This window comes from Pelophylax lessonae (assembly GCF_965119305.1).
Source record: "Pelophylax lessonae genome assembly, chromosome: 13".
NCBI classification, from domain to species: Eukaryota; Metazoa; Chordata; class Amphibia; order Anura; family Ranidae; genus Pelophylax; species Pelophylax lessonae.
Genome location: NC_138780.1, coordinates 51,402,578 through 51,423,521, shown reverse-complemented (window position 1 = coordinate 51,423,521; position 20,944 = coordinate 51,402,578). Strand labels below are relative to the sequence as shown.

Genomic DNA, 20,944 nt, shown 5'->3' with positions numbered 1-20,944 from the left:
ATTGGCAGAGGCGTCATTACCCTGTCGGGAACACATTGGTCAGCACCCCTGTCGGGCACAGGAGTCAGCACCCCTGTCGGGCACAGGAGTCAGCACCCCTGTCGGGCACAGGAGTCTGTATGGATATCGGCAGAGGCGTCAGCACCCCTGTGGGGCACAGGCGTTTGAATGGACATCGGCAGAGGCGTCAGCACCCCTGTGGGGCACAGGCGTTTGAATGGACATCGGCAGAGGCGTCAGCACCCCTGTGGGGCACAGGCGTCTGTATGGATATCGGCAGAGGCGTCAGCACCCCTGTCTGGCACAGGCGTCTGTATGGATATCGGCAGAGGCGTCAGCACCCCTGTCTGGCACAGGCGTCTATGGCTATCGGCAGAGGTGTCAGCACCCCTGTCGGGCACAGGCGTCTGTATGGATATGGGTTGAGGCGTCAGCACCCCTGTAGGGCACAGATGTCTGTATGGATATCGGCAGAGGAGTCAGCACCCCTGTTGGGCACAGGTGTCAGTATGGCTATTTGCAGAGGTGACAGTACTCTTGTTGGGCACAGGCGTCTATGGATATGGGCAGAGGTGACAGTATGGAAATGGGCAGAGGTGACAGTATGGAAATGGGCAGAGGTGACAGTATGGAAATGGGCAGAGGTGACAGTATGGAAATGGGCAGAGGTGACAGTATGGAAATGGGCAGAGGTGACAGTATGGAAATGGGCAGAGGTGACAGTATGGATATGGGCAGAGGTGACAGTATGGATATGGGCAGAGGTGACAGTATGGATATGGGCAGAGGTGACAGTATGGATATGGGCAGAGGTGACAGTATGGATATGGGCAGAGGTGACAGTATGGATATGGGCAGAGGTGACAGTATGGATATGGGCAGAGGTGACAGTACTCTTGTCGGGCACAGGCGTCTATGGATATGGGCAGAGGTGACAGTATGGATATGGGCAGAGGTGACAGTATGGATATGGGCAGAGGTGACAGTATGGATATGGGCAGAGGTGACAGTATGGATATGGGCAGAGGTGACAGTATGGATATGGGCAGAGGTGACAGTACTCTTGTCGGGCACAGGCGTCTATGGATATGGGCAGAGGTGACAGTATGGATATGGGCAGAGGTGACAGTATGCTTGTCAGGCACAGGTGTCAGTATGGTCACCAGGCAACTGACCAATTACATCAATTAACTCCTAAAAGAGGATTATTGTGGCATCTGCCTTATTAGTGAATGGAGTTGTGTGTCTGCCTAGCCCGGAGGCCTTCCATTATCGATATTCAGTATAATGTAATGATAGAAATGAATGGTATATGTTGATAAATGAGGAATTCCTGAGCTCCCATCCCTCCTCCTCACACAGCTCTTCTTCCTGGGACCTCACAGGCCTCTCCCAGTACAGGAATGGGAATTCCAGCAACAGGTTGTAGACTTCAATGAGCTCCACACATCACAGCTCCTCATACACTGCACAGCTCCTGCTCGGGAGACAATGGTCGGGCACAGTTCTCTCCAAGTGCTGGTATTTGTAGTTCCATTAAGCTGTCTCAGTAGAACTACATCCCCCTCCCCCGTCACCTATGAATACAGGTTGTGTGGAGGCACACTCTCTGCCCCTAAGCCCAGCCGCCGCCCGTACCTTGTATAGCCAGCAGACGGTCTCGTCACTTTCCCAGTTTCGGTACAATAATGTTCCTGCTCCCTGCACGGAACGTCAAGACAGTGACGCGGGAGTATCCCAGACTTCACATACAGCTACTGCGCATGCGGGAAGAACAGGGAAAGCCAGGCAAAAGGACGCTGCGCATGCTCACAAACGCTGCTGAGGTTTCGATACCGCGCATGCGTGTTCTGTGGGGCTGGGAGACCAGTTCATGTTTCCTACCAGTGGTAGGACCGGAATGACGTAACGCGACTAGAGATCACGGGTGCTCCCGTAGGGAAAGCTTGACAACACGCATGCGTAGTGGAAACGGCTAGAAAAGAGCGCTCCCTCTGCTGGCGAAAGCATAGATCTACAATTCTACTCAGGCCATGAACCTGAGTTCATTGAAGCATATGCGATTGCTTTGCTGCCAGGATTTTAATACATTGGGGGTCAATTTACTAGATCGGCGACCTACAGCATCCTACCATCATTACCCAGTGGGGGCACGGTTTTGCAAAATCAAAGTCTACATGTCAAAATCTGCCTACCCCCCCCCCAAAAAAAAAAAAAAATATATATATATATATATATATATATATATATATATATATATATACTATCAGAAAGCAGAGACCATGAAGAATAAAATGGTGATAATTACAGTATTTTATTTTGAACGATATATATGCACAGTTATTTACCAAATGCATATTTTTAGGTAAAAATAAACTTAAAAACGGTGAAATATATAAAGAAATTGCGCTGATAAAGAATGGGGTATGCTGCTACCTTAGAGTGATAAATGATGTGATGAAAAAATATGAATACACTTAAAACTTTTTTAAACAAATACAATATTATACACTTTTTTGCTAACATATTAACCCCTTCTGGACCGGAAGGATTTGCCCCCTTAATGACCAGGGCCTATTTAGCGATTCGGCACTGCGTTACTTTAACAGACAATTGCGCAGTCGTGCGGCGCTGTACCCAAATCAAATCAGTGTCCTTTTTTCCCCACAAATAGAGCTTTCTTTTGGCGGTATTTGATTACCCGTGCGATTTTTATTATTTGCACTATAAACAAAAAAAGAGCGACAAATCTGAAAAAAATATATATTTTCACATTCTGCTATATAACATTCTCAAAAAAAAATGTTTTTAGGGCAATTTGTTTTCTGCTACATATTTTTGGTAAAAAAAAATCGCAATAAGCGTATTTTGATTGGTTTGCACAAAAGTTATTGCGTCTACTGACTACGGGAAAGATTTATGTAATTTTTATTGGGTTTTTTTTCTTACTAGTAATGGCGGTGATCTACAATTTTTTTACGTGACTGCGACATTGCGGCGGACAGATCGGACCCCTAACTGACATTTTTGACACTTTTGGGGGTACCAGTGACATTATTACAGTAATCAGTGCTAAAAACATGCACTGTTACTGTAACAATGCCATTGGCAGGGAAGGGGTTAATCCTGTGGGTGATCAAGGGGTTAAATGTGAGCCTAGGGGAGTGATTTTAACTGTAGGGGGACGTGGCTTCTGAAATGACCATAGAGACATGTGATCCTGTATAGAAGGATTACAGGGGCTCTATGATAATTTCAGCCCTGGTTCACACTTGTGCGTGTGCGGGTTTCGCATGTAATGTCGGAGCGCACTGCTCCTTCGTTACATGCGATCGGCTGTGCGGTGCGAGTTTAGCCATACACTTTGTATGGCTAAATTCGCACCGCAGCCGCAGCAAACACGCACAGGGACCCTTTTTGGAAGCCGCATCAGGATCGGATCGCACAGCGGTTCACACTTGTGCGGTCCGATCCTGTGCGAACTGCACGATCGCACTGCGATATGCGATCAAACTGGGGGTGTCGTTAACATTACATTGACACCCCCAGCGTATCGCATATGGCAGTGTGAACTGCCGGGGGTGCGTGTGCGATGCGGGAACAGGCTGCGGATTCGCAGCCTTCCCGCATCGCATCAGTGTGAACCGGACCTCAGGGAGAAGAACAGTCAGCTGTGTTTACAACAGCTGACCGTCCTTCTCTCCGCAGCGGGGAGCGATCGCGGGTGTCAGACAGCAATCGGAGCCACCTGACCCGTGCATCGGTTTCCCCGCTGCCGAGGGGGTGGGAGAGCACCACCTGCAGCGTTTTCCCCCTCTTCCTAGCTCTCCGCGTGCGACAGACGTAGGTCTACGTCGGTTTGTGCAGGAGAGCCACCTGCCGCCTTTTTATGAGAAGTGGTTAAAACATTGGAGGTCAATTTACTAGATCTGCAACCTACAGCATCCTACCATCATTACCCAGTGGGGGCACGTTTTTGCAAAATCAAAGTCTACATGTCAAAATCTGCCTACCTCCCACCCAATCCCCCCCCCGGTAAAAAAAAATATATATATATATATATACTATATACTTTATATATATATATATTTTTTTTTTTTATTATTATTTTTTTTTTTTTTTCAGAAAGCAGAGACCATGAAGAATAAAATGGTGATAATTACAGTATTTTATTTTGAATGGTACATGCACAGTTATTTACCAAATACATATTTTTAGGTAAAAATACACTTAAAACTATTTTAAACAAATACAATATTATTATTATTATTTTTTTTTTTTTTTTGCTAACATATTAAAGTGTTGAGTAAATAGACATCACACTTCCAAGTCTTAATTTTAAAAATGTATGGTACCCAAAAATGTCCATAGGTGACATTTTAAAAGCCTTCACTGTTCATTAGTTTAGAGAGCTATTATTCAAGAACTGGGGGGTGCCTCTGGATGGGACGTTAAGGGCCCTCAATAAATGTATGAAGATAACATAGTAGAACAATCAATAGAATCAAAGTGGTAATATATAAAAATGTTCAATGTTGTGATGTTTGCCTTTTCATGCTCCTAGTATCTATGCATCTGTATCGGTTTTCTGTTTTTAAATGATTATTTAATAAAAAAACATTTTTTGTATTTTTATATACAGTTGTGTTCAAAATTATTCAACCCCCACTGAAATTGATTGTTTTGGCCAGTTTGACATTGATTTTGATCATTCAGTCATCCTGCTTACAAGTAAATCAAAGAGGAACGTGTAGGTCAGACAAATAGAACATAACACTTATAATGAAATAACCACAAATGTCTTTTCTGTGCTCACATCATTATCAGTTTTATTCAACCCCCAAGTGACATTCAATCTTAGTACTTAGTACAACATCCTTTTACAGTTATAACAGCTTTTAAACGTGAAGCATAGCTTGACACAAGTGTCTTGCAGCAATCTACGGGTATCTTCGCCCATTCGTCATGGGCAAAAGCCTCCAGTTCAGTCACATTCTTAGGCTTGTGCACTGCAACTGTTTTCTTTAAGTCCCACCAGAGGTTCTCAATCGGATTTAAGTCTGGTGACTGTGATGGCCACTCCAAAATATTCCAGCCTTTAATCTGCAACCATGCTCTAGTGGACTTGGAGGTATGCTTGGGATCATTGTCCTGTTGAAAGGTCCAACGTCTCCCAAGCCTCAGGTTTGTGACGGACTGCATCACATTGTCATCCAATATCTCCTGGTACTGAAGAGAATTCATGGTACCTTGCACACGCTGAAGCTTCCCTGTACCTGCAGAAGCAAAACAGCCCCAAAGCATGATTGACCCCCCGCCATGCTTCACAGTAGGCAAGGTGTTCTTTTCTTCAGTGTTGGGGGTAACTAGTTACAAAGTAACTGATTACAGTAACTACATTACTTTTTTTGGTAACTAAGTAAAGTAACTAGTTACAATACTAATATTGGTAACTACACTACTTTACTAGGTTATAGGAAGTAACTACACTACTTTAATAGACTATAGGAATGCGATTTCCTGCGTTACCCAAGCCGTGCAATACAATCGTTATTTCAAAGAATAGAGAGGGATGAAGTTTATGACTTTTTTGTTGCACTTTATGTTTTATTCTGTTTTTTCAGGTTTTGTTCTCATGTTTCCCAAAGCCTGTGTTTATACAATAAACTCTATGCAGAAAGAGTGTCATGTATCTTCTTCTACACGGTCAATTAAGAAAGAGGAAAGTAAAGTAATAAGTAGTGAAGTTACTTTTCAAATGCAGTAACTAGTAAAGTAATCTCATTACAATTTACAGAAGTAACTAGTTACATTTTTTGAGTAACTACCCTAACACTGCTTTTCTTCATAGGCCTTGTTCTTCCTCCTCCAAACATACCGTTGATGCATGGGCTTAAACAGTTCTAATTTTGTTTCATCAGTCCACAGAACACTATCCCAAAACTTCTGTGGTTTGTCCACATGACTTTTGGCATACTGCAGTCGACTCTTCTTATTCTTTGGAGACAGCAAGGGGGTGCGCCTGGGAGTTCTGGCATGGAGGCCTTCATTACGCAGTGTGCGCCGTATTGTCTGAGCAGAAACTTCAGTACCCACATCTGACAAATATTTTCTCAGTTCCTCAGAAGTCACACGGGGACTTTTCTCCACTCTACGCTTCAGGTAGCGCACAGCAGTCAAAGTCAGCATTTTCTTTCTGCCACAACCAGGTAGCGTTTCAACAGTGCCCTTTGCCTTGAATTTGCGAATGATGCTTCCTATGGTGTCTCTTGGTATGTTTAACATCTTTGCAATCTTCTTATAGCCATTGCCCTTCCTGTGAAGAGTAATCACCTCTTCTCTTGTCTTCCTGGACCATTCTCTTGACTTCACCATGTTTGTAACCACACCAGTAAATGTCTAGAAGGAGCTGAGTATCCCAGTCATTTTAAAGCTGCCTAATTGGTGCTTATAAGGCTTTATTGCTGCTCCCTGACATCCACAGGTGTTTTCAATACCTGATTGAAAACACTTCAATGAACCTCTGTTCTTCAGAGTGGTAGTCTTTAACCTCCCTGGCGGTATGATTCTTTTGGATTTTAGGTGCTGAAAGCGGTACCATTGTTTTGCATGTAATTCTTGTGAATGAGCACCCCAAACCAACTGTATACATTTATTATATATATTATACTGTATATATATATATATATATATATATATATATATATATATATATATATACATATACGTGTATATATATATATATAATGTATACAGTTGGTTTGGGCTGCTCATTCACAAGAATTACGTATATATATATATATATATATATATATATATATATATATATATATGTATATATACGTGTATATATACTGTATATATATATATATACACACACACACATACATATATCTTTATATATATATATATATATATACATATATATATATGTATATATGTATATATATATATATACATATATATATATACATATATATGTGTGTGTTTATATATATATATATATATATATATATATATATATATATATATATATACTGTGTATATATATACAGTGGGTACGGAAAGTATTCAGACCCCCTTAAATTTTTCACTCTTTGTTATATTGCAGCCATTTGCTAAAATCATTTAAGTTCATTCTTCTTCCTCATGAATGTACACATAGCACCCCATACTGACAGAAAAACACAGAATTGTTGACATTGTTGCAGATTTATTAAAAAAGAAAAACTGAAATATCACATGGTCCTAAGTATTCAGACCCTTTGCTGTGACACTCATATATTTAACTCAGGTGCTTTCCATTTCTTCTGATCATCCTTGAGATGGTTCTACACCTTCATTTGAGTCCAGCTGTGTTTGATTATACTGATTGGACTTGATTTGGAAAGCCACACACCTGTCTATATAAGACCTTCCAGATCACAATGCATGTCAGAGCAAATGAGAATCATGAGGTCAAAGGAACTGCCAGAAGAGCTCAGAGACAGAATTGTGGCAAGGCACAGATCTGGCCAAGGTTACAAAAAGATTTCTGCTGCACTTAAGGTTCCTAAGAGCACAGTGGCCTCCATAATCTTCAAATGGAAGACGTTTGGGACGACCAGAACCCTTCCTAGAGCTGGCCGTCCGGCCAAACTGAGCTATCGGGGGAGAAGAGCCTTGGTGAGAGAGGTAAAGAAGAACCCAAAGATCACTGTGGCTGAGCTCCAGAGATGCAGTCAGGAGATGAGAGAAAGTTGTAGAAAGTCAACCATCACTGCAGCCCTCCACCAGTCGGGGCTTTATGGCAGAGTGGCCCGACGGAAGCCTCTCCTCAGTGTAAGACACATGAAAGCCCGCATGGAGTTTGCTAAAAAACACCTGAAGGACTCCAAGATGGTGAGAAATAAGATTCTCTGGTCTGATGAGACCAAAATAGAACTTTTTGGCCTTAATTCTAAGCGGTATGTGTGGAGAAAACCAGGCACTGCTCATCACCTGTCCAATACAGTCCCAACAGTGAAGCATGGTGGTGGCAGCATCATGCTGTGGGGGTGTTTTTAAGCTGCAGGGACAGGACGACTGGTTGCAATCGAGGGAAAGATGAATGCGGCCAAGTACAGGGATATCCTGGACAAAAACCTTCTCCATAGTGCTCTGGACCTCAGACTGGGCCGAAGGTTTACCTTCCAACAAGACAATGACCCTAAGCAACAGCTAAAATAACGAAGGAGTGGCTTCACAACAACTCCGTGACTGTTCTTGAATGGCCCAGCCAGAGCCCTGACTTAAACCCAATTGAGCATCTCTGGAGAGACCTAAAAATGGCTGTCCACCAACGTTTACCATCCAACCTGACAGAACTGGAGAGGATCTGCAAGGAGGAATGGCAGAGGATCCCCAAATCCAGGTGTGAAAGACTTGTTGCATCTTTCCCAAAAAGACTCCTGGCTGTATTAGATCAAAAGGGGGCTTCTACTAAATACTGAGCAAAGGGTCTGAATACTTAGGACCATGTGATATTTCAGTTTTTCTTTTTTAATAAATCTGCAACAATGTCAACAATTCTGTGTTTTTCTGTCAGTATGGGGTGCTATGTGTACATTCATGAGGAAGAAGAATGAACTTAAATGATTTTAGCAAATGGCTGCAATATAACAAAGAGTGAAAAATTTAAGGGGGTCTGAATACTTTCCGTACCCACTGTATATATATATATATATATATATATATATATATATATATATAAAGTACAGTAAAACTGCAGGAAAGGGCACTGGGGGGCAATGTAATGTGATTTTCTTTTATTTTGAATGGTATCAGTGTGTTTGGTGTGTTTTACATTTGAATTTGCCGCCAGTTCCACCCCCCGGCGGACGTCACGTCGCCGGAGACAGAAGCCGGGGCTCGCAGACGATCGGGAGAAAGCTCCGCCGCCGCATACCGCCCGCATTCTTCACTGGATCCCGGAGAAAAGGTAAGTAAAACCTCTACCAGGATCCAGCGATCTTCCTAGCGCTACCCCGAGTGTGGCTCGGGGTTACTGCTTTTGGCTCTAAAATCTAACCCCGAGTCACGCTCGGGAATACCGCTAGGAAGGTTAAGGGGTTGAATAATTGTGTCAATTAAGAATTCACAAAAGAAACATTTACTACTGTATTACAAAACCAATTGATGTCATTTTAGTTGCATATGGTTCTTTACGAAGTCCTTGTAGTATTTCATTCTGAATACAATTACAAATGTACACTAAATTCCCTAAAACCCTTTACAGCATTGGGGGTTGAATAATTTTGAACACAACTGTATACAGTAACTACTTTTGTTGTATCGATTATTGTTCTACTATATTATTTATACATTTATGGAAGGCCCTTAATGTCCCGTCCAGAGACACTCCCTGTTCTTGAATAATTGCTTATTTGGGATGTTGGCCTAATTTGATTGATGTTTTTTTTGTGTTCACTCCCAAGATCATTATATTGTTTTGATAATTAGTTTAGAGAGCTAAGCATGCATTCTGGCCCTGGAATTATTGCTCTCACCCTGACATTCATGATGATACCTTAGATGTGTAGTGTAATTGAGCAATTGATGTTTACATACACATGCTGAGCTTTTTATATGGTGTGTGTGTGGGGGGAGGGGGGGGTGAAGGTGGTGGTTTAAAAGATGTTTTTGATTATTTTATATAATTCTTTTTTTAAACTGTTTTTTTTTATATTTTTATTTAACTTTATTGCTAGCACAAGCTCCCCTATGGTATAACATACCATAGGGGAGCTTGGTTGGTTGTTCTTTACAATGTGAAGCTTCACCACATTTACTAAGCTCTGGGGAAAATGAGTGAAACTGCACTTGCAAAGTGCACAGTCTATTTGCCTTTAGCAAATCCACCCTATTGGGGGTCTATTAGACCCAACAATGTCAATTCAAACCGATCATGTTTGAATAGCTGCATTCTCTGCTTCACTAACCTAGGAATGGCAGCTGTGACCCTGGAAGTAACGTAATGCACATCACTTCTGGGGTCATTAATTGCAGGAGAATTCAGGGAACAAATTTGAGAGCCTTATAAAACTGTTGGGAGGCTCTAGAGCAGTTTGATCACTTTTATCTGAAAGCTCTCCACCAGCATTTAAAGCTCACAGTTGCAGCAGCAGACATGAGCTTGATTTAACCACTTGCCTATCATGCTGTCTGTAACCACTTCAACCCCCTTCTTGACCAGGCCCTATTTTGCGATTCCGCACTGCTTTACTTTAACGGACAATTGCGCTGTCGTGCGATGCTGTACCCAAACAAAATTTACATCCTTTTTTCCTACAAATAGAGCTTTCTTTTGGTGATATTTGATCACCTGTGCGATTTTTATTTTTTGAGCTATAAGCAAAAAAATAGCGACAATTTTGAAAAAAATATATATATATTTTTCCCTTTCTGCTATATAACATTCCCCAAAAAAAAATGTAAAAATCAAAATTTTTTAACATTTTAGGCCAATTTGTTTTCTGCTACATATTTCTGGTAAAAAAAATCGCAACAAGCGTATTTTGATTGGGTTGCGCAAAAGTTATTGCATCTACTAACTACGGGAAAGATTTATATCATTTTTTTTTATATAGTAATGGCGGAGATCTGCGATTTTTTGTGGGACTACGACATTGCGGCGGACAGATCGGACCCCTAACTGACATTTTTGACACTTTTGGGGGTACCAGTGACATTACTACAGTAATCAGTGTTAAAAAATATGCACTGTTACTGTAATAAAGCCATTGGCAGGGAAGGGGTTAACCCTGTGGGTAATCAAGGGGTTAAATGTGAGCCTAGAGAGTGATTCTAACTGTGGGGGGGGGGGTGTGGCTTCTGAAATGACCATAGAGACATGTGATCCTGTATAGAAGGATCACATGAGCTCTATGATCATCCCAGGGAGAAGGACGGTCGGTTGTGTTTACAACAGCTGACCGTCCTTCTCTCTCAGCGGAGAACGATCGCGGGTGTCAGGCGGCAATCGGAGCCCGCTGTATTGGCTTTCCCGCTCAGGAGAAGAGATGTATAGTAACTAAGTAGAACTACTTCACTACTGTACTTAAGTACGGAAACGCGGTATCTGTACTTTCCTAGAGTAGAATTTTTTTCTCCTACTTTCACTTTTACTTCACTACATTTTTTCGATGATTTCAATACTTCTACTCCGATATTTTTTTTTTGTGCTGCATAGTTACTCGTTACAATTATAAAAATTACCACTGCCAGAACAGTAGATGGCAGGTTTCATGAAGCTCAAAACATGTGTATTATCAGCGCATACGAAAATAAATGCTACTGTATGTATAAATAAAAGCTGCATTTGAAATAATAAAAAACAATATGATGTTCAAACTTTTGACTTCTTTCTTTAATAACTACATAACACAGTACTTGTACTTTTTTGAATCAAAGTCAGAGTTCATTAAACCACAAAATTGTACAGCAAGTATAAAAAGACAAATGATAAATGCAATACTGTCTAACATAAGTGAGATGCATATGCAAGAACAACAACCCCCCCTCCCCCCGAAACAAAATCCCCAAAAAAAAAAAACTGCCATGGGGACCCCCACCCGGGCCAGAAGGGCCCATCCAAGCCACACCATGCGTCTCAACAGCCAGCCAGTGCGTGCAGTATAGGAAAACATAACCTCAGCTATACGATATGTAGAGTGAACTCTTAGGCAGCACATGTCAGTGACGACTGTAGCCATCTATCCCAAATTTTATGGTACTTAGCAGGACACCCCCTATTAACATATATCAGCTTCTTATATGGCAGAGTAGCATTGATGTCAGCAATCCACGCGGCCAGGGTAGGAGGCGAGTACTGCATCCAACTGCGAGCTAACAGCTTACGGGCATTAAACAACGTCTCATGTATGAATTTCAAAGAATTTTTATCGACTTCTAAATCCGGGAACAATCCCAGCAGGCACTGCCTAGGATCCAATGAGACCGGGGAGCCCATTTGGTCATGTAGGAACTGAACAACTTGTTGCCAGAAACAATTAATACGAGGGCATTGCCAAATTAAATGCTCAAATGTTCCAGGGGATAGGAGGCATTTGGGGCAATCCGGGGAGCGGGAAGGATCAAATTTCGCCATCCTGACAGGCGTAAGATAGCATCTATGCAAAATATAGGTATGTGTCAACCTGTCAGACATCTTGGGAGACACCAATTTACCCACTTCCAGCACCTCACTCCAATCATCATCGTCCATGTCACCAGCACAATCCACCCAGGGGGCTTTAAGGGCATAGGCCAACTGCATCGACAAGGGGTTAAGAAGCATATCATAAAACATAGAGATCAGTTGCCGTGGTTCGCCCCCCTTTGCGACCAGCAGTACATCTAAGGGCTGCAAATGGGGACAAGCATCACCAAACTGTGCGGATAGGGCATGGCGCAACTGGAGAAATCGGAAGAACATAGAATTTGGTAAATGGAACTCAGCTTTCAGTCTATCAAATGATTTGGGGCGACCGTCGTGGAGCACATGGGACAATAAATAAATGCCGTGCTGTACCCAAATCCTCGGATCAGGGATCAGCAACAGTTCCCTTAGGTGTCTGTTAAACCACAGAGGCGTATCGTCATGAAGCAAAGGGCATCCCAATTTCGCCACTGCCAGATCCCAAATCCGTTTGGTATGGAACCTAAAGGTATGTCTGCCGGAACCCCCCGGCGTTCCCCCAAGACCTCTGAGAATATCACAAAAGGGGTGCGGGAAATGGCCAGGGGATTGCGTGCAGACAAGAGATTCATAGCGTAACCTGTCGAGTTTGTCAAAATAGAAAAAATGAGAGAGTTGTGCAGCAATATAATACAAGCCGAGGTCGGGGACCGCCAGGCCTCCCAGTCTAGTGGGGCACTTCAGTGCCCTCCAAGACAACTTGTGTCTGGACGAACCCCATATGAAAGACTTAAGGACAGATTCCAGAACCCGAAAATATTTCAGTTGTATATAAACCGGTGAGTGCCAGAGAATGTACAGTATCTTAGGCAACAATACCATTTTCACCAAGCCTATACGACCCATAACACCCAAGGGCAGTTTAGACCAAATCTGCATCTTATTCTTAGTCAAGGAAATCAGGGGTTCAACATTCAGAGGGACATAATCTGAGAGGTCCCGAGACACCTGAATCCCCAAGTACTTGAGTGAACTAACCCTCTGCAAGGGTAAGGATGCCTGTTCCAGTGGGGGTGGGAAGATGTCAATAGGTAATATCTGGGACTTATCCCAGTTGATTTTCAAACCCGAGAAGGTCCCAAAGTCCTCGATAAGGCGGAGGGCAGTAGTCAGGGAGGATCCAGAATCAGCCAAGTCATCGGCATACAGACCGACCTTTTCTTCCAGAGCACCCGAACTCAGACCAGTGACACCAGGGTGTTCCCGCAAGGCCATAGCAAGTGGTTAAACAGCCAAGGCAGATAGAAGGGGAGAAATGGGGCACCCCTGATGCCTCCCCCTCAAGAGGGGGAAAGCAGCAGAGGTCCACCCATTCACTACCACCCTCGCTCTCGGTGAAGTGTAGAGTATGGAAAGCCATTTAACAAAATTAGGGCCAAAGCCGAAACAACGTAGGCATTGCCACAGGTAGGGCCACTCCACCGAATCGAACGCCTTGGCTGCATCCAACGAAACCACCACCCTGGTGCCAACTTGCGAATGGGATGCCTGGATGTTCATATGCAATCGCCTGGTTTTAAACGCAGTATTCTTCGCAGGCATAAACCCAGTTTGATCTGCGTGAACAAGTGAGAGGATCACCTTGTTCAGACGCAGAGCCAGTACTTTTGCTAGTATCTTGACATCTATTTGCAACAAGGAGATCGGTCTGTATGAGCCCGGCTGATGAGGATCCTTACCTGGTTTAGGAATAAGCACAATAAGTGCCTCCGTCATAGAATCCGGGAGAGCATCTGCCTCAAAGGCCGCCCGATAAACCTCGAGAAGCCTAGGGACCAAGACCTCAGAGAAGGTTTGATAGAATTCAACTGGCAGGCCATCCGACCCTGGGGCCTTAGAGCGTGCAAAAAGGGAAATCGCAGTAGCTATATCCGTTTCTGTAATGGGAGCTTCCAGTGTTTTAATTTGGTCATCAGTCAATGTAGGAAAGGAAAACTGGTCAAGAAACGTCCGGAGCTCCAAATCAGAATAGGTCGCCCTAGTCTTGTAAACGTCCGAAAAAAACGCGACAAACTCCTCCGCCACTGCCGCCGGCTCTGACACCAAGTCCCCCGAAGGGGAAAGGAGCGAAACCACGACAGGGGGTCGAGAGTCAAGGTGTGTAAGATATGCCAGTAATCTACCCGGACGTTCCCCGTGCTCGAAAAACCGCTGTTTCGCAAAAAACATGCGATGCTTGGCCCTCTCATAACACAATTGGTCAGTAACTCGAGTCTGCAGTCTAATATCAGCCAAGCCAGCAGGGGAGGGGGCCCCCACATAGTCAACCTCCAGCCCGTTAAGCCGAGTCAGAGCATGAGCATAGGAAGCCTCGGCCCCCCGTTTATGCCTGTTAATATGCTCGCTGAGGAGATGCCTAGCGTGTGATTTAAACATATCCCAGACATGCATGGGAGAGGCCGAGCCCACGTTAGAGGTAAAGTAGAACTGCCACTCACCCGCCAGCTTGGCAATACTAGTCAAAATAGTCAGCCAGAAGGGGTTAAGCTTCCAAGTCACTATGGGGGGTACTACCGTCTTACAGAGAGTAACACAATACGGGACATGGTCAGATAATATGCGCGGACAGAAAAATGCACCCTGCAGCCTGGGAAGGAGGTGGCGGGAAACCAGAATGAGATCAATACGGGACATGGACGAGTGAGTAGACGAGAAACATGAATACGCCCTGCGGGCAGGGTAAAGGTGCCTCCAAGTGTCCACCAGTGCAAAATCCGACAACAAACGGGCAAAACGGGTATCGTGAAGGGGAAGAGGGGCACTCCCGGGTTGCCCAAGCCTATCCAGGCCCGGATTCAGCACAGCATTAAAATCACCAAGCCATACGGCTGGAACAGTCGGGTGCCGAGACATGAAGGAAAACCCCTCTGTGAGGACACTCGAGCAATAGGGGGGCGGGACGTACCATGCCAGAAGCAACACAGGTGAATTATCAATAACAGCCCGTAAAAAGACATATCGGCCCTGAGGGTCCAGCTCAACCTCATGAACGGTGAACTGTACCGACTTGGCCACCAATACTGAGACCCCTCTGGAGAAGGTGGTGTGGGTAGAGTGAAACGTCCAGCCGATCCAAGGGCGCCGCAGCGCGCGCTGCATTGATCCAGCAGCGTGAGTCTCGACTAGTACAATCACGTCAGCACGCTGACGTTTCAGGTAGGAAAAAACAGCCGTACGCTTCACTCTATCCCCAAGACCTCGGACGTTCCACGTCAAAAAAGTTAAAGATGACATTGAGAAATTAAAGTACTTGTGGCAGCAGACATTTTCAGTAGTAGGGGGGAACCCCCAAAGTTAGCAGGGTAGATAGGGCATGACACGCACTGGCAACATAAAAAGCCCCGAAAGGCAAGGTTAGGCAAGAGGCACAGAAAAAACAACATATGGGGACCCCATGGCAGTATAAAGACATAAAAAACAGAAAACCCAAACCCACCCGGCTCTGCACCACCCCCAACATGTGCGAGCATGATACCCAAACATAACAGACAAATGAAAAGTAGCACAAAAGTCATTTCGCCGGTACCCAACCCGAGCCCCATGGCGGGGGACAGGTGAGGACCGGGGCGCTACACTTCGGTCATTTCCATATTCACACGGATAGCTTGCAAAAATGAAAAAAAGAATCAGGAGTAAAAATGGGAACAGCATAGAAATTCCAACAGCAGTAGTCGGGGGCGAAAGTCTCACTGAGTAACGTGGAGAGAGAACAAGCCCCATTCCAAAAGGAACAGGATCGCACAGTAGGTCCAGTAGAGCTAAACAATGCTACCCAAAAAAACAGCGATTACGGTAACAAGAAATATTCAGTTCCCAGAATGAAGAGAGGGAGGGAAAAAAGAAAAAAGGTCTCCCCTCCCAACAGTATTAACGATCTCCGGGCATGTGACAGCAAGAAAAAATGGGGTACTAGAGGGTACAAGAAACATAAAAACAGGAATATGGGGAGCACGAAAGGATAGTCTGACCAGGCATCAGTCACATCCATCCGGAATCCCCCGCCGCTTCAGCAGGAGATCCAAAAGAAAGGAAGAGGTCCAAGATCTTCAGCAGGGGAAAGTGGGGGGCTTCAGGCGGGGGCCACATTACGCCGGTCCAGCCAGTCCATGGCCAAGGCAGGGTCCTCAAAGAATTGTACTCGATCATCTGCTTCCACCCGGAGGCGAGCTGGATAAAGCATGGCATACTTCAGATGTAGAGCTCGCATGCGGCATTTAACTTCTAAGAACCGGGCCCGTTGGCGCTGAACTTCCCCAGAGAAATCCGGAAACACAGCGACATGGCCTTGCTGGAAAGGAAGGTTCCCCTTGTCCCTGGAGAGGCGAAGAATCTTGTCCCTATCTCGGAAGTTAAGGAACTTGGCGATGAGTGTGCGGGCCGGGGCACCAGGGGGAGGGGGACGTGCAGGAATTCGGTGGGCCCTCTCCACCGCAAACATCACCGAGAAGGAGGTCACGGCCATAAGATTGTATGAGGAGATCCTCCAGGAATCCAGCCGGATCAGTACCTTCAGCACGCTCAGGCAGGCCAATAAACCGAAGGTTTACACCGTCGCAACCGGTTCTCCATGTCATCCTGTTTGGAATGGAGCTGCTGAAGTTGCCGCGTGAAGTCCTCGGCGGAGTGCTGCAGGGGATGCAGGATATCCTCAGCCGCACTGATCCGTGTCTCAGCCTCGGTGAGCCGGTCACGCAACTTGGACATGTCCTGCCGTATCAACGAGATGTCGATCTTGACCTCATCGATCTTGGAGGTAAGGGTACTTTGGCACAAGGAAATGGCCTCCAGCACCCTGGTGGTCTCTGCCGTCGTAGGCTCCGACGAGACGGAGGAGCCGGCGCCATCTTGAGCCGGCAAGGCCGGATCTTGCCGGCGAAATTTATCAAGCTGTGAGCCGGCCGTCGTGCCTCTTTTAGGCGGAGACATAGTGCCCGGAGATTCAGGAGGATCCAGGGAACGAGGTAAGGTGAGTAAAGTCCAGGATAACGGATCAGGATGGGTAAAGCGGAGATCGGGTAGACGGAGCTCTCACCACATGCGACTTATCCCATCACGCTCCAGGCCACGCCCCCAGTACTTGTACTTTTATTTTCAGTACTTGAGTAGCAATTTTTTTTTCAAAACTACTGGTACTTTTACTTTCAGTACTTGAGTAGCATAATTTTAAAAAAATCTACTTGCAATACTTAAGTACAAAAAATGTTGAATACTTTAGTACTTCTACTCAAGTCACTTTTTGATCGAGCACTTCCACTTCTACTCAAGTCACTTTTTGATCGAGCACTTGTACTTTTACTCAAGTATGGGTTTCGAGTACTTTATACAACTCTGCTCAGGAGTAGGGGAGGGAGCACGCCGCCATCGGCTCGCGCTCGCCCCCTAGACTCCCGAGAGCGAGCGCTGTACATGTACGGCGATTTGCCTGGGAGCGGCTGCTTGCCGCAGTACATATGCATTACATATGTCGTAAACCGATTAAACATACCTTGGCAGACAAGTGGTTAAGGGCCAAATATTCACAATATTCAATTTATGTAATGCTAGCAAAATCATGTAGTAAAGAAAAAGCACAGAGATCACAGACATGCTACGGTAAGGTGACTAGATTCTCCTAAAGAAATCCAGGAGGCACCTTACAGATTACACCCACTTTTAAATCTCACACACAACCTCACCCCCTATTTTTGTAGCCACACCCACTAAATAAATCCCTTAAACAATTGGTCACAAAGTTTTGAAAGAAGAGACAGATATTTTGAAGTTTTAAAGATAAACTCGGCGCACAAAATATTTAAATGTGTAGCACCCTCCTAGATAGATGCTAGAATGTATATACAGTGAGGGAAAAAAGTATTTGATCCCCTGCTGAATTTGGAGTTTTGCCCACTGACAAAGAAATAATTAGTCTATAATTTTATTGGTAGGTTTATTTTAACAGTGAGAGACTGAATGTAGTTAGATATAGAGATGGGCTTGATGTTCGAGTCGAACGTAAGTTGGACTCAAACATCAGGTGTTTGTGTGTTTCCCGAACACCCGAGCGCTCAGCGGCATGTTAGCCCGCCGATGAGCACCACATAAGGCACTGAGTGATTGTAGTGCATTAAGTGCTTGTGATTGGCCAAAGCATGCAACTGACCTGTATGCTTTGGCCAATCACGCTCAATGTCCTGTTAGAGCCATGATTGGCCAAAAGCAGGGTGCCTTTAGCCAATCATGCCTCAGGAGCTAAGTCCACGCCCCACCCTATATAAGGCTGTTGCTTACACGGCAGCCGTGTATAGTGTGTGACAATAGAGATTAGGCAGTTAGTTAGTGGATAGTGTGTTGAGAGTTAGTTATTGCAGTCAGTGTAGTTTACAGCCACCCCCCACTTTTAAAATGTATAGATATATTGTAGTCCTGGGTTCCCTCTTGGTGCTCCCCAAGTTTTGTGTCCCTGTCATTTATAGTTTGTGAGCAGTGCCATGCCAAGCGGACCAAGATTTCCCAATGACGCCAATGTTAAAGACAGGGAGCAGTGCCATGCCAAGCTGACCAATATGTCCCATAGATGCCAATGAGTACTGAAAGCCGGAAATTTGTGTAGGCAAGAAGGGGCGAAAGTGCCCTGTATTTAGGTGGTTAAGGGGAACCCTATGACAGAGTTTAAAAAAAAAAACGGCATGGAGTCCCCCCCAAATTCTATGCCAGGCCCTTTGGGTCTGGTATAGATTTTAAGGAGATCTCCATGCCAAAATTAAAAAAAAAAAATGGTGTGGGGTCCCCCCCAAAGATTCATACCAGATACTTATCCGAGCATGCAGCCTGGTGCCCCCCCAAAACACCTTTTCCCCATGTTGATGGGGAAAAGGGCCTCTTCCCTACAACCCTGGGCTGTGGTTGTGGGGGTCTATGGGTGGGGGGGCTTATCAGAATCTTAAAGCCCCCATTAACAAGGGGGCCCCCAGATCCTTTATTAAAGTCCTTTATTAAAAAGAAAAAAAATAGTGTCCCTCGATGTAAATCCATCGTCAATTATGACGCCCGCCAACCCGATAAATAGAAACAATTTCAAAAAGCGCTTTGCCTCTTCTGAGGCGTCCCACTGTATGCTGTTCTTCACCTTTGACAGCTGTTTTATGGGCAAGGGGCGGGGCCCCTCGGTTTACATCACCCAATGGCACCGCCCCTTCTGATGTCAAATGACATCAGAAAGGGGCAATGCCAACAGGTGTTATAATCGGATGGACCGTCCCTTGCCAATAAAACAGCTGTCAAAGCTGAAGCGCGGCATACGGCGGGTAGCCTCAGAAGAGGCAAAATGTTTTTGACATTTTTTTTAGATTTTTCGGGTCGGCAGGCATAGTGATTGACGATGGATTTACATTTATGGGTTGGGGGGGGGGGGGGCGACTCTACGCCATTTTTTTCATGTTTATTATCTGTATTCCTAGGAGCCGACAATACATTACAGGCGCAAGCAAGTTTAAATTATATTTTTTCTTTTAGAAATGTCAGTATTGTTACAGCAAGATACATACATCGTACATTTGCGCCACTTTACAGGCACATTAGGGGACCCCCCAGGCACGATATTTAAAGGAATTTTTAATTTTTATTGTTTCACTTTAAGCATTATTAAAATCATTGCTCCTGGGGGGCGTGGCCTGACCGTGATGTGTAAGGATGCACGGCACCAGAGCTCTTGCTTCCCCCGAGCATTTCAGCAATCCGGCGGCTTCATCAGCCCTTCTCCCTGGTTGGCCCAACAAATTTTGGGGTCTAGTGCACCTAATGTTATTGAAATTGACAGGGTCCACAGGGCCCTATTCCCCGTCCCACAGGACGGAGACAGACCCAGCGACGTTATACGCAAATTTCATAAATTTGTAGTCAGGGAGGCGGTGATGCGGGCAGTCCGCACTACGCCTACAGTGGATTTTGACGTCACTCAAATATCGCTATTCCCTGATCTATCTAGATAGACACTGATGCAAAGAAGGGCCTTGCGCGCCCTCCTTGATGTGCTTTGCTCCAACCAAGCCACTTACAGGTGAGGTTTTCCATTTCGCCTTACCGCCACTAGAAATAGCAAGTCTGCAGTTCTACGGAGCAAAGATGACTTACCACACCTGGTGCAGAGTCTCATAGAAATCCAGCAAGAAGAACCGTGCTCCCTGTGGGGGATCTGGATCCTCTCCTTCTGTCTCCTGATTATTTTCCCTGTTAAAGCGGTAGTATCATGTTTTTTTTTTACTTTTACCTACAGGTAAGCCTATAATAAGGCTTACCTGTAGGTATAATTATTATCTCCTAAACCGGCACGGTTTAGGAGATATTTGCAGTGCATGCAGCCGCTCACGAGAGCGGCGCATGCGCACTGAAGGTTCGGGGGGACCTTCAGTTTTGCTTCCTGGGAGCTTGCCGGAAAATCACTCCCACGCGCATGCCTTTGGAAATCTATGCTGGTGGCATGGATTACCTCTGCTTAACCCTTTCTAACTTACTGACCCTTTATTATGGCTACCAAACTGAAGTTGTTATCTTACAATGTGGGGGGACTCTCTGTTCTCCTCAGAGGAGGGGGAGGTTACATAGTTACATAGTAGTTGAGTGTGAATAAAGACAATAGTCCATCCAGTTCAACCTGTGTAGGTGTGTTTGGCCGTATTCATTTCTCATACCCCTGAATGTTTTGATCCTTGAGATGTACATCCAAGAGTCTTTTAAATGTAGCCATACTCC

At 44.8% G+C, this 20,944-nt stretch overlaps 1 protein-coding gene across 1 annotated transcript in view; it reads right to left on the bottom strand.

The window, feature by feature from the left end:
* Positions 1-1,767, bottom strand: part of PALS1 (protein associated with LIN7 1, MAGUK p55 family member) — a 239,688-nt gene extending 237,921 nt beyond the window's left edge. Inside the window, exon 1 of the mRNA XM_082242942.1 lies at positions 1,639-1,767. The gene's annotated coding sequence lies outside the window, so the exon portion shown is untranslated. The remainder of the gene's footprint in view (positions 1-1,638) is intronic.
* Positions 1,768-20,944: the final 19,177 nt, after the last annotated feature.